Source organism: Sus scrofa, chromosome 7 (genome assembly GCF_054392235.1).
Source record: "Sus scrofa isolate SSC_HxYL_T2T_F1_AM1 chromosome 7, Sscrofa_HxYL_maternal_Yorkshire_Landrace_v2.0, whole genome shotgun sequence".
Classification (NCBI taxonomy): domain Eukaryota; kingdom Metazoa; phylum Chordata; class Mammalia; order Artiodactyla; family Suidae; genus Sus; species Sus scrofa.
Window position 1 is genome coordinate 78264738 of NC_139389.1, and position 15402 is coordinate 78280139.

At 36.7% G+C, this 15402-nt stretch overlaps 1 protein-coding gene across 4 annotated transcripts in view; it reads left to right on the forward strand.

The window, feature by feature from the left end:
• Window positions 1-15402, forward strand: part of PRKD1 (protein kinase D1) — a 335903-nt gene that overhangs the window by 154805 nt on the left and 165696 nt on the right. The window contains exon 1 of one of the 4 annotated variants that reach the window (XM_084969047.1): window positions 5987-6091. The exons of the other annotated variants lie outside the window; for them this stretch is intronic. The gene's annotated coding sequence lies outside the window, so the exon portion shown is untranslated. Of the gene's footprint in view, window positions 1-5986; window positions 6092-15402 lie in introns of those variants that run through there. 4 annotated transcript variants of the gene reach the window in all.

Here is a 15402-nt window from a genome sequence, read left to right on the forward strand (position 1 = left end):
GGGGGCCCAATCGGAGCTGTAGCTGCCGGCCTACACCACAGCAATATCAGATCTGAGCCGCGTCTGCGACCTACGCCACAGCTCATGACAACGCCGGATCCTTAACCCACTGAGCGAGGCCGTGGGTCTAACCTGCAACGTCATGGTTCCTAGTTGGATTTGTTTCCTTTGTGCCACGATGGGAACTTCCCTCATGCTTTTTTAATGCCATATACAAAGATGTACCTTTTCCAAACAGATGAAAAACCTAAGTATGAAAGATAAAATTATAAATCGAATAAAAAAAATCTAGGAGATAACATGTAATAGAGAAAGGGAAAAAGGCCATCTCATACGAAATTTCAAAAGGAAACTCATAAAATGAAAAATGGGTAAATTTAATATTATCAGTTGTAGGATTTCTGCTCACCAAAGGACACCATGGACAACGTTAATAAACATATAACTAAATGGGTAAAGATATTTGGAATATCTAAAACCCAACAAAGGACCAACATATAGAATACTAGGTGTTTCAAAAAATCAACCAGAGAAAGAAAGCCATACCAACAGAAAAATAAGCAAAGAATATGAATAGCTAATTTATAAAGAAACCCCTAATACCCACAACATCACATTTTTTTGTAATTAGATAAAGGCAAACTAAAGGACTTAAGAGATGTCATTTTTCACCTCTTAAAGTGCAAAAACATTAAAGTTGGGTAATGCCAGGTATTGATGAGGATTTGTGTAATTGGGAGCCTAAGACACCACTGGTAAAGTATAGACTGGTACAGCCATCCGAGGGAGCAATCTGGCACTATTTTGTGAAATTAAAATAAAATGTTGTAACTCAGCATTTTGGTATACATACGTGCTCAAAAAGATTCTTTCACTGGTTCATGAAGAGGCTTGTATCAGCATATCCATTGTCCCTCTTTTCTTTTTTTCACTAGAAAAGTAGATCAGTGGACATCAAGGAACATTATGCAGCAAGTAAAAACTATGTATTTGATGTGCACATGGCAACATGGATACATCTCAAAAGCAAAAGAGGAATAAAATGATATGTTGTATAATACCACGTAAATAAAAAAATATATGCATACACACACACACACACATACATACATACAAAGATACCCATGAAACACATTATGATGGCTTTCTCTGGGGTGGAGACAGAAAAGGAAGTAAGTTGTAGGAATAAAAGAGGGAGAAAGAGAAAAAAATGCATATCCCAAGGGAAGGAGGAAGCATAGATATTCTGAAAGATGATAGAATGAATCCTGTTTGGACCAAGGGCAAATGTCTACTATCTCAGGAATGTTCAAGAGATCAGGACATCAAAAAGTAGACTCCTATAGGCAGAATATAAGAGCATATGTGTGAACACCAACCTTAGGCACAGATTGTTGACTTCCTTTATAATTATTATCAAATTAAGAGCCGCCCAAGGGCTCAGGCCTCCCAAATGTGAAGAAAATGGCCAGCTGCTTAAATTTAGGAAGGTTTGGCAAGCATTTGCAGAATGGATTCTGAAATATGGCACAGTAAGCCAGAAACTAATCATGTCACACGTGGACATTTCTCCCTAGCTCTGATAAAATTGGTTTCATTGTGATGCTTTCTTTCTCTCTCTCTCTTACTCTTTTTTTGGTCTTCTTGTTTCTTTTATATCCCTTTTTTTTTAGTACCATTATTCACCTTTCCTAGCTCTGTCCTTTCAGAATTTTTTTTCACCACGTCAGCTTACTTTTACCATTGTTTTCTTTCTCTCTGTATTAAAAAAAAAAAAGACTGTCTTGTTATTTCTCTTCCTACATTTTTTCCTATTCCAAACAGTTGTAGTCCTCCAGCTTCTGTCCCCATTTCTTTCTACAGAGGGAGTGTTTTTCCTCAGCCTGCAGATCTATCCTGCATACCTCCCACACTCTGTTCCTAATATGGCTTTGGGAGGAAAATGGTAGGAGGGAATAAACTACTAGGTTCCTTGATCTTATTTTCATGCACATATTTTTTTGCAATAGAAAGTAAAGGTTAGGAAGAAACCCAGGAAATCAGAAAAGTTCGATTCTATTCCTTTTCACTTTCTTTTTAGTCCTGTAGGTTTTCAATCATTTCATACATGCAAAAGAGTTAAATTGAATCACTGTATCAACTAATATCATGTTTTGGCCTTTGACCTTATGTTAAGTCGGTGATAGCCTCATGGATCCTCAAAAATTAGGCCTAGAGAAGAAATTGTTACCTGATTCCTATTTCTAATTGATGCAAACATTTCAAAGAGCATGGATATAATAATACATTTTAAAAATTGTTCACTTCTGGGGAGACATACAAGTAAAAAGTCCTTGTATTTGAAAATCCACCTCCCCCTGCCACCTCCTACCATTCCTCTAGCTTTCCTTGCAGGTTTATAAGGAAGTTGCAACCTGCTTTGACTGATAAGGTCATCCTTTTCCTCTAGAGTTGAGCAGAAATCTCTGGGGGAAAATAAAGTATTATCTTTCCTTATGATGGAGAACTGGAAGAATCTCTTTTCTGTCTCAGCCTTTGGGAGTTCAGAGGACCAGGTGGTGTATTATATCATGCTCTGTAGTGTGCTAATAAATGTTTAACACCCAACTCTTTGGAAAAAAAACTATTATAAATTTTAATGATATAAAAGGTGCAACAGAGAATTTGCAAATAATAATAATAAAATGTGCAGTACCATTTATTATAAATTCCATATAGCCAATTATATATCACAGAATAGTCTTGTCGTTTTTCCCCCTAAACTCTTATATCCTGTGGATGCAACCTGTGGTTGTAAATGATAAATAAGTATAGTTCTGTCATGACTCTTGGTTTGTAATTTTGTTTATGTGAACAAGTAAGATGAAAATGAAACAACAAAGATAGAGGTCAGAACTTCATATGTTCATCAGTGACATGAATGGGTTCTTTGCTGAGGTGAATACTGGTTTTTAATACTGGACAAACATTTCCTGTGTGTGTGTGTGTGTGTGTGTGTGTGTATGTGTATGTGCCTGTGTGTGCTGGTCACATGGCAGCGGAGGATTTCAAGGGTAATGAGAGAGGACAAGCTCTCATCTACAGACCCTAGAATCATATTTACTTACATCCTATTGGCCAAAGCAACTCACATGGCCAGTTTCAGAGTCAGAGTGAGAAGGCACTAAAAATCGTAGGGTAACTGAACAGACATGGATACAGGGAAGGAAATAACTGCCAGTCATTTTTATGTCTTCATTCTATCATAGATTCCATCAGCTCCATCACAGAAACCCCACAGAACAGTAGTAAACTGTGAGGACATGTAAATGTATTCAGCATGCAGTTTGTAGGTAGTAGTTTCTGTGGTCTCTTCTGCTGCTGCACAATATCAGGTCGAAGGGATGGTACTTGAATGATTCCCTTGGCTTTATCCTCTTGGTGAGAAGATAGCTGCCCACATTCTAGACAACATGGCCTTATAAAATAGTGAATCAAGGCAAAAAGTATCTAGGGGTCAGGGCAGAGCTTAAGAGAGCACTTACAGGAGTTCCAGTCGCGGCTCAGTGGTTAACAAATCCGACTAGGAACCACAAGGTTGCTGGTTTGATCCCTGGCCTTGCTCAGTGGGTTAAGGATCCGGTGTTGCCATGAGCTGTGGTGTAGGTCACAGACATGGCTCCTTTGATCCCGCGGTGCTGTGGCTCTGGTGTAGGCTGGCGGATACAGCTCCGATTCGACCCCTAGCCTGGGAACCTCCATGTGCCGCGGGAGCGGCCCTAGAAAAGGCAAAAAGACAAAAAAAAAAAAAAAAGCACTTATAATTTGCATGCCTCTATTTTTTCATCAGGAAGGAAAAAGTATTCCCAGCAGCAGCCAGTAGACTGCCAACTATGTGTCATTGACCAGAATTAGATCACATGACTTTTCTGGCTTTGGGAGGCTGGGATAGCAGTTTTCAACTTTTTTTTTTTTTCAAGAAGGGATGGGAATAGCTGAGGGATAGCCAACTGTGACTGAGCAGGACCCATTAATATCCTAGGGTACTGTAACTGATTAGGTGTGAAGTCAGTTTCCCCTCCATGTCCCTGTATCACTCAGCTCAAGGATTAGAGGCATTTGAAAATAAAGTCTTTGCAAAGTTAAAAAAAAGAAAAAAAAGAAAAAAGAAAAGAAAAGATTAGAGGCACAGCAGAGTCCAGTTTGCATAGCTTGGGTCATGTCATCACCCCTTTGTCGGAGATAGACATGAAATGCTCCATCTTTGCACATGCAGTGAACCAAAGACAGGATAGTAATTCCCTTTGCAAAAAAAGTGAAATGCTGCTCCCAAGAGAGAAATAGATAGAGAAGAAAAAAACCACTACACCACCACCCCAGCACTTGTTCTCCATCATGGGGCATAGATCTTTTGAATGAGAAGATACGTCTTTCTAACTACAACTATCTTCTGTACTACATCAGTACTCGCCTGGCGCAGAAGTGTATGATGAAGTAACGGTGACCTAAATGAATGTTAAGATCCATACATGCTTTTTCACAAGTTTGCTTTGCTAGAATGAACTGATTCTCTTATTCTGGGCGTCCCTTGGTCCACCTTTCTTAGAATATTTATCACCACTCTGAGGGAGCCTTGTAATGAACCATGATGCAGCGACCCTTGTTCCAGACAGTACAAGGACCAGGTAATACTTCCTTTGAAAAATTATCAGACTTGGCCTGTGGTATCTCTTTTATTGTGATCTTGAACACATTTTTCTAGTTTTTTTGCTGTATAATTTTTCATGTGTGTATGGTGTACATCCCCAACTAATTCTGCCAGCAACTAATTATATTTTCTCTGAAACAGACTTGCACATGGCAAGAGGAAAATAATTATTTTTAAATAAGGGTTTAGAGGTATAAGGTTTCATCTTTCAGTCATTGTTTTTATATCATCTCCTTGTCTCATTTATTAATAACTAATTATAACGATACTGATTATTTATTACACTTTAATAGGCCAGGCCCTGTTTGACAACTCTACAGATAGCCACATGATTTATTTGCATGTAGATAAGGAAGGTGACACCAAGCATGGGTTCATTAATGACCATTAAGTAATTGAGCTAGGTGGGCCTGACTGGTTCTTCCTGACCTCAGCTGTGATCTGACCTCATGATTCTGTCTTGGCGCTGATGAGTTACAGGGGTGGAGAAAGCACTCCACCTTAGTAGGGTTGGTGGTAGGGGGGAGTGAGTCCCTGGAGGAGTGACCCTTATATACCATCCCAACATGGGCACAGTCACACTCATACAGACATATCTGGCATACATTCTAACCCAGATAGGCTATAAAATTATACCCTGAAAGACAGATCACAACCCGTAGACTAGTTCTTGCCTGTCTCTGTAACTGCATGCTTACTACCCCTCCATTTTTCTCTTCTCCTTTCCTGTGTGTTTGAAAAATGGGGCTACAGTCTGGTACCTAACATGCTATAAGCCAGCTAGTTAGAGAGTGGGACAAGAAAGCAAGCAAAGTGCTTCTAAGATAGCAGCAAAATTAAGTCCTTCTGTTTTACGGTGGCTTTTCCCTCCTCAATTACAAAAGGATTACATGTGTGAAGTGAGAAGTTTGAAAAATGCAAAAACGGCCTAAAGGATGATAGTCTTTCATAGTCACATTCTTAGATATATTTACAGTTAATGTTTTTGGATTCTCTTCAAATCCTTTTTCTCTGAATGTATTTATTTGTAACAAAATAAGGACTCTCATTGTCTATACTGTTTTATAATCTTTTTCACTTACTGGAGCATCCTGAAAAATCTCTCACAAAATTAAAGATTTCAAAATTTGTTCATTCAGAACGTATTCATTGAGCACTTTATATATGACTGACATTGGACTTTAAAGATGGAATAGTAATACATTAAAATGATTCATCTATATTTTCTGTTAATGGCTATTAATTCATTCAATAGAAAAATATACATTGAGCACTGATTATCTATGTGGCATATTCCAGGTACTAAGTATATAGCAGTGAATGGTGCACATATGATCTCTGCTCCCTGGAAACTTTGTTGGAAGCAGTTGACAGAGTCTCCATATAAATATATGCATAGGAAAGGTGAGAGCCTATGTAAGATCTGTTTCCCTCGGATTTCAACCTTCTTGATAATTATCAAAACTTTTGGTTCCCTGATAACTCTTTCCGCTCCCATATTCAGAGGTGATATGGATAAATTTTTTTTTGTACTTTATTATTTTTTCAGTAGAATTTATGGAAATTAGTATTTATACTTCATCTGCCATCTTGAGCCTACATGATTAGAAAAGTATTTCCCAATCAGATAAATATACTCTTATGTTTCTTTTTGATTTATTTACTATTTATTTTACATTTAATTCCTGTAGCTTGTATTTGGCTGGTTGTAGAGATTTCAATTTGTTTTTCTCCATATAAAGTAAATTTTAAAGTAAATTTATGGTTACCAAAGTGAAAACATGGGTGGGAAAGATAAATTACGGTGTTGGGATTGATATATACACACTGCTATATATAAATTATATATAAATATATAAATTATATAGGTAATAAGGACCTACTGTATAACACAAGGTAATCTACTCAATACTGTGTACTGACTTATACGGGAAAAGAATCTGAAAAGGAACAGATATTTAAATTACTGTATATATGCATGTATAACTGATTTACTTTGCTGGACACCTGAAACTAACACAATTTTTTAAGTCAAATATACTCCAATAAAATTTATTTTATTTTATTTTTTAATACTTGGTCAATAAACGTTTTTAAATTTTTTGTTAAAGTTGATTTACAATGTTCTGTCAATTTCTGCTGCACTGCAAAGTGACCCAGCCGTACATCCATATATATTCTTTTTTCTCACATTATCCTGAATTATGTTCCATAGCAAATGATCAGATATAGTTACCTCTGCTACACAGCTGGATCTCATTGCTTATCCATTCCAAATACAATAGTTTGCATCTATTAACCCCAAACTCCCAGTCCATCCTACTCACTCCCCCTCCCACTTGGCAACCACAAGTCTGTTTTCCATGTCCATAAGTTTGTTTCTTTTCTGTAGATAGGTACACTTGTCCCAATATTTTGAAATAAAAAACATAGCACATTACTTGTATTCAGCACGTGATAGCCATGACTTTAATTATTAATAGTATCGGAATATTTTCTGTTGATATTTTTATTGGGAAATATTTCAAACAGTAATTCTGTAGCCAGATCACACAATGCCCAAAGACATTGTTACATGAAACATTTGCAGTGGTTTGGATATATGTGTTTAAGAAGAATTGTATTTTTTTAAATTATAATTTTTGAAGCTACTTACATTGAAATTATTTAATGTATTTTGGCTGTAGGAACTTATAGAATTGAGTGGGGAAATCATTCCAGAGGATGATTTAAAAATGAAATAAAATCATAGACCAAATTGTGTCAATTCACAAGTTAATGAAATATGTTATTAGCTGTGGGTACTCCTTATTTACATTTCAGTAATGGTCTCCAAATCAATAAAGTGAGTCATTTCATAACTAAGAAAGAAAATTATATTCTAAATTAGATGTCAGAATAGCCTGTTCTTAATAGCTTTGAAATAAATGGATTTTTTTCAGTGAATAATGAGGGGGTTTGGCATGAAGATATGCTATTTATAGAAATTCATTCAACAACTATTTATTGACTATTTGCTCTGAGCCTGGTCTTGTTCTGGGTGCTGTGATAGAACAATGAAACAAATTCACAGTCCTTGCTTAAATGAAGTTGCATTTTAGTGATCAGAGAAATACTATACATGCACACAGTGAGATATACAATATAAGCTATTTGGGAATATACCAGAATCAGATAAAGCTGTGTGCCAGTGGATTATTAGGTGGAAAAGTGTGTTAGGCAAAGGGAACAGCAAGAACAAAAGCCATGAGGCCAGTCATGCTTTGTGGTTGAAGCTTCCCAAGGAGAGTGACTGAGGGGACAGTGGAGAGTGGTAGTTGATGAGAGAGAGGTGAACTGAGGCAATATCTTGCGGTTAACTATGGATTTTGTAAATCAGCATGTTTGGTTTTCCTTGCTTAATGTTAAGTTTTATAGAGCTTATAAGGTTAGCGTTCTGTGATAAGTCAGCTGAGGAAATGCTCATAGTGGCACAAAAAACCGAGAATTAGGCCCTAAGGGCCTGGAGTTTCTATATTGGGGAAACATGCTTCTCCCGTGTGAGCAGTCTGCCAAAGTCATTGTAAACATTTAAGTGTTCAAATGTGTCTGGGCTGTAACCTCTGCAGGGAAAGGAAATCCTGTTTTCTAAATATAAAGACTGTTTTTATTTTAAGAGTCAAAGGGGAACAGACCGTCCCAGTAAATACAGGTCCTTGACATGTTTTAATTGTTGAATTAGAGTATGAAGCTAGATCGTCACTTTACATCCATGGATCGCTGGCTACCCCTTCTTAAAATGTCCTTCGATGGATTATACAACCTCCACTGAGAAGTCATGAATTTGTTTTCAATACTGATGGGTTGGTAATGTTAAAGAAAAATGAAATAATAGTTCACTAGTTCCTCTAATAGTCACCAGTTGTGGACTACGATAGCTTGTTTGGCTTATCTCTTCATACATTCGGAACTGCATATTGAGCACATACTATGTACTAGACACTATTCTAGGCTCTTGAGTTACAGTAGTGAATAAAATGGAAAAAGTCCCTGCTCTAATGGAACTTGTATTCCAGTTAAGAAACAGCTAATAATTGTAAAAGATGAAGAGCAATACATTATATAACTTCAGGTAGAGATAACTTCTCTGAAGCAGAAGGAGGTGGGATAAAAGAAACGAGTTAGAGGAGCTGTTATTTTACTTAGAGGGGGTCAGGGAAAACCTTGCTGAGGAGGGAACACTTGAGCAACATGAAGGAATTAGTCATGTGAATGTCAAGAAAAGGAATATTTCAGGCAGGAAGAGAAGAGTACATGCAAAATCCCTGAGGAAGAACTCTTCATGATTTATTTGAGGAATAGTAGTGGAGCCAGGTTGGAGGAAGAGGGGTAGAAGATGAGGGTAGAGAGGTGTCAGTGGGGGAAGGGCTTTGGGGGCTCTGGTTACCCTTATGGGATGATTCTGAGTATGAAGAGAATCCACTGGATGGCTTTGATCTGCTGTGTTTTAAAAGGATGACTCCAATTCCTGTGCATAGAATAGATTGTGGGGTCAAGAGTAAGAGCCAATAGCTTGAGTTATTGAAGTCTGGGTGAGAGATGGTGGTTTGGACTTGGGAGATGGTGGTGGAGATGGTGAAAAATTTTAAGTTTGGAGTGTGTTGTACTTTTTCGTAGAGCTAACAGGATTTGTTGATGGATTATACGTGAAGCAAGAAACAGAAAACTTAAAGATGATTCTAAGGTGTTTGACCCAACAACTGGATGTTGGTGCCATTTCTTCAGGTGGAGAGCAGCGGGGAGGACAATCAGAAGTTCCATTATGAACATGTTAATGTGAAAACCTCATACATATATCTATGCAGAGTTATTGAGTAGTGTTAGATAGATGGGTCTGTGTTTCAGAGGAAAACTCATTGATAGAGATGGACATTTTTTATCATTTGAGGACATGGGGTGCTTAAAGCTAGGAGACTGGATGAGGTCCTCTAGGGGAGTGGTTTTAAATAAACTTGCTGAAGAATGAGCCCTGAACACTCTAGCATCTGTCTAAGAGGTTAGAAGGAAGAGAAAGTTTCAGTAAACATGACTAAAAAGTTATAGCCTGTTGAGTAGGAGGAAAAGCAAGAGAAGGCACTATTGAGAAACAAGGGCAGAATGTGTTTTGTTGAGAGGAAGGAGTGAACCACTGAGTCAGATGCCTATGAGGACTGAGATTCATTGCCAAAGAATCTGGCAATGTGAAGGTCATTGGTGGTCTTAAGAGATTGGCTTGAGACTAGAGGTTGGGCAGATACCTTGCCTGGAGTCAATTCAAGTGAGAGTTCATGCATTGAGCACCAGTACTTCCTGTGAGAAGGATTTCTATAAATGAGATATGGGAAATGGGGTGGAATTTGAAGTGCAATACATTTTGAGTGTTTTGCTAGCAATCTGAATTTTGATTGTTGAGCTTGGAGTTTTATAAAACATGACGTTCTGATTCTTAACGTGTTCCATTCTCAACTGATGCATTTTATTGTCTATGAATGTAGAGTAAGATATCACATTTCTTTTAATTCTCATTTTCTTTGTTCTCTGTGTTCAACAAACTATAGTTTATTTTCGATGCTAATATAATCAGCATGGCCCTCTTTATTTATATACATGTATGTGTGTATATGTGTATTTATATATATATATATATATGATAAACAAAGTGTCATTTTCAATTCAAATGTTTGTTTTAATTTTTACATGCACTTGTTCCCTCCCAGTGAAAAGGAACCTGAATTAGTGCAATAACTGGATCTAAATGAAATGACAGTGTCACAGGTCATGCTCCCCAGTTGCTTTGAGAATACAATAGACAGCTTTGACAATTTACAGTTTCTGGGCTCTTCAGATGGCCCAGATTTCTCAGATATCACACTGTAAACCAGATTCCTTTCAAGAGGATTTTGTTCTGCCCTCTTTTAAAGGCAAATAGAAACTTCCCTCAAAATGTCAAATCTAAAGCATTTCCCACACTGACAACCGTCTTTGCTGTCTTGTGATTAGTTTAAGCAAATTAAATCATAAAAACCAAGGAAACAGGATGAAGAATGCCAAAAAGTTAACTTTTTGGAAATTATCTATGGTAACTCTATGAAACTTACGAATTTTAGGCAGAGAAAACAGGGAAGGTATCTGAGATTTTTATGAGGGTGGGAGCTGTTTATTGTTTGCAACCGTGTCTCCAGGTGCCTAATAAAATAAAAATATAAACTTGTACTAAAATAACTTATGCCATGAGGTATTAGTATAGTTATTGGCAGGTTAGTTAGCTATTGCTTTTCCTCTTAAAAAATTCAAGCTACTTTACATTAGCATACATAGGAATTTATAGGTGACCTTTGATATATATGAAAAATGAAAGAATGAACCTATATAATGCTAAGTCATAGTATAGGGTTTCACCTTTATATTCATCTTTGCTGTACTCTCAAAGAACACAAACACCTGTAGCTTTTTCTCAGTGTTTCATCCTTTAATTCTGCCTCTCATGGGATCAAGTGTACTTGTTCTCTGTCACCATTTTTCAGATTTAGTCTTTGCAGATTATCTATCTCTGTCTTTATGAGCAACAGCAACAGAAGATTGGTTGGTTTTGCTGGAAATATATTTTTCTATGACCCAGTAACCTGGATCCAGGTCCCAGGGCATCCAAGATATCTGTAAGAGCCTTTGCAGACATCTTTTTAATACAAGCTTAGAAAGGTCTTTATAGGTGGGGCCACAGCCAGTTCTTGACAAATAACTCAGCTGAAGTCATCTGGCTGCTTACAAATGAACACAAAGGCCTATATATTAAATGTTACTTCTTGTCGGGTAACAGGTGGTTTTATTATCTTTGGCCACTCCTGAGTCTTCGACAGGCTACAGCATTCTTTCCAGAAGCTGTATAGCATTTTACAAAGGGAGAAGAAATTCTTTCCTATCGTGGGGAACATCAAAGTAAATGAGAAAAATTGTTTTCATTTTGATCCATTAAGTCAGATGCACTGCCTGCTTATCAGTACAAGGAAGAAAAAAAAAAAATACACCAGCTCCTTGGGGATTTGGTCTTCAGGAAATGAGGTTTTTATCCAGGGAACCAAAGGATCATTAGCAGCACATTCAGAACAATGGAATTCCACAGTGTGGATGCCAACATCCAAATCCAGGGCCCTTGCCTGGTACTAGTAAAGTACTTGAAATTAGTGCAATAATGCCATAGTACAAATAAATACAAGGAAGGGGATTTGTTTAAAAGTTAGTTAATTAAATTATTTTCACCACATACAGGTTAGTTTGAAGAAAAATAAGATGTATAATGAATATATTTATGAGAAAATTCACAAAACTGGGAGTGAAGAAAGTCTTGGCTTAGCCTTTCAAGTGTCAGGATCTGTCTAGAGCCAATCAGAAATCATGTGAGCTGTTCTGCACCTATGAGAGCCAAGCAGAAATAGCAGAAAACTGAGCATGCCTGATGCATGCAGCTGAGATGTCCCTCATGTGGAGTTTCTGAAAAGTAGAGTGGCCTAGAAAGTCTTGGTTTTCTTATTACTGATGTACTTATTACTATGTATTGTAATTATTACCTGTAATAACAACAAAAAAAAACACTTATCAGGCATATACCATGGGTCTGGCCCTATTATAAATACTTATGTTAATTTAATCTCTACAGTGGTCCTAGGAGGCAATCAATCAATAAACAAATAAGTATATATGTGTCAAATATAGAAATATGATTGGGAAACAAATTTATGAATCTTAATTACGATAATGTGCATGGTGGGTTTTCAAGAAGGGATTAGTGTATGCTACATTTTCAAAATTTATTCCAAACTTTACTGTCATAAAGCTGCATAGAGCTTCTTGTGGAGTAACTGCATATGTTTTGAGTAATATTAATTTGGTCATTGAATGTAACTCTCTGTCTAAGTCCAGGGGATTCTTAAATGAATGAGTGGTTTGTTGGGTCTTCTATGGTGTTGGAGCTATAAAGCAGCTGCTGCAACAAGCATTGGACCCAATGTGTTTTACTGGGAGATCTGAAGGGTTTATGATGTACGAGCCAGCAATACTGTTTTCTGTCCTTAATCAGAGGAGACTTAGCACCATTGTTATTACTATTTTCTAAAAATTCACTTCTTTACAGGTGGGCATGCAGCATGGGGAAGTTCTGGGGCCAGGGATCAAACCCGTGCCATAGGAGTGACCCTTAACCACTAGGCCACCAGGGAATTCCTTAGCACCATTATTTTTAAGGATAATAAAGAATGTGATATTTCTACACAAATGCTTGCTCTGCTAGGAACTCCAACCTCCTTCCACCATCCATCCCAAGTTACTGCTTCTGAGCATTGGATCTGGGCTAAAATGGTATCTCTTTAGGGAGGTCTCTTCTTATTCCCTCTAGTCCTTTTTGATTGTCCTTGATTATATGCTCTCTTAAAATGGTGCTACATTTTTTCGTAGCGTTTATCTCACTGTGCTGTTATACCCTCATTGGTGTTAGACCCGATGTCTGTCTCCCTTACATGTGCTCTCCTGGCTTGTACTGCCTTCCCTTTCTTGTCTCATGGCAAGGGACCATCTCTGGTTTGTTTATCATTCTACCTCTAGCTAGGGCACAGTGCCCAAGTGTCTGGTGCGCCTTATGTCTGTTCTTACCTGCTGTGAGAGGTGTCACATGTATTATGTGTGCTGAAGTGATCCAGGTAAGCTCTCTTTCTGACTTGGATTCATGACATCAGCTTTTCAACTTTATTTGAAAAACCAGTGCCTATACTCATTCCTTGTTCCTCTAGGGTGTTATCATTCAGATTGCATTGGTAAGAAAGTATTGTAACTCGAAATTCTTAGGAAACCTCCATTGCTATATTTATGACGTGGGGCAAATCCAGGCAATTCTCCTCTCTCCCTTCCCCTTCTCCAGTGTTATATCCCTGATTATTACACATACTTAGATATATCCCATTTTTCTTTTAAAAGAAAATTACATAAAGTTAATTTAGTAAAATTCAAACATTTTACAACATGAGTGTGAATAGATAAAAAGGAGATGGTTTACTTATTTATTTAGTTATTTTACTGAAGATTGATTTTTTAAAAACCAACTTTAGTAAATTGGCAAACTGTTTATGGAGTCCCATAATTATTTGAGAGTTAATTCTGTCTTTAAGGGCTACCTAAATACTTGTTGCAGATGTGTGCTATTAAATTAGCATTTCCTGATCATTGATCTATGTATGTTCAATGTTAAAATTTAGTTTTAATATAATGAAAAATTAAACTCCATGCATCTGAAATACAAACCCAAGTTGTTTATACTAATAGAGTTAGCCTTTGTTTATCATCATTAATGAAGAGGGTAGTCAGATGTACAAACTTTCCAAATAAGTACATTTTAATTTTCAATTTTATTTTAGATAATTTAATGGAACTCTTTTCAGATGTATTATTCAATACTATGTATGTTTCTTTTTACCTAAAAACCCAGTAATTCTGTAAATATTAATTATAGTTCCTTTCTAATACAACACTTCCTTGAGAGTGGAATGCATGAGGCTGACTGCCCCCTTGTCTCAATGACCAAAGCCAGTTTTTCTGCTGTTGTAAGCTGTGCATTCTGCTATCAGCCAGCCTTCAATGGGCTACCTCATTGCCAACTACCCTTTTAATGACTTGATAATCTAATAAGAACTGGAGATTTCCTGGGAATAGCTGCTACAAAGCTCATTAAGCTACTTACCTTGATTTTGTTCAAAATCCAAAATCTGTGAGTCTAGGTCTGCACTTTCTGGCCAAGAAAAATGCTCAGGATTTTTGATTCTGAAATACTGTTTGCTGGATATCTGACATCTCTTCCTGTATTTTCTTTCTATGAGAAGCAGAACTGAAAGAAATGATCAAGGAGCATGTTTTAAGAGACTAGGCCACACATCCTTGTTCTGGCATTATGTAGCATTGCGACCTTGATAGTATGTTCTACTTATCTGAAAATCAGAAGATAAATAATCTCTGGAAGTTTTTCTTTTCCAGAGTTAATGATTCTTAATTTTTGATAAAAACCTTTTTAGTTGCTGTCACAGTCTTCATTTTATCCAGTACATGCATCAATTATCATTAGTTCATTAGTGAACAAACATGTAGCCTTATTATGCAATGTAAAAAAATCAACAGTTTTATTCAGAGTGAGACAAAGAGTGTGAAGTAATTTTTTTCCATTTCCAAGCTGCACATCCACACACCTAATTACTGTTGTGTGAATAATTTCAGAGTGCCTACTAAGACTTCTAATAGCTATCACTGACTAGTAATCTGTCAAGGTATAATGCAGGATAATATGTTTTTATACAACAATGGCAAGGCTCTCATTAATTATCGCCACCTATAATTGCTTGATATGAACATTTATTCTAAAACTTAAAAATTATATACAACAAAATAATGATTTAAAATACTTCTAGAAAGTCTATACACAGAAGTTGCTGCATTAGAGTTAATGATGTACTAAGTCATTTCTTACTGCTTTTGTCTTTTTAATAGGTGACATATTCAAATTAAAATAGAAGAAAAGTCTCTACCAACAATTAAGCATCATACTGAGTCACATCTGCTGCCTTCAAGATGAGCACATAATTTACTAGACAGACTCCTCTAGTAATATCTGATATAGAACATCAGTATATTGATATGCCAAGGAAGAAGAATTTATAATCTAG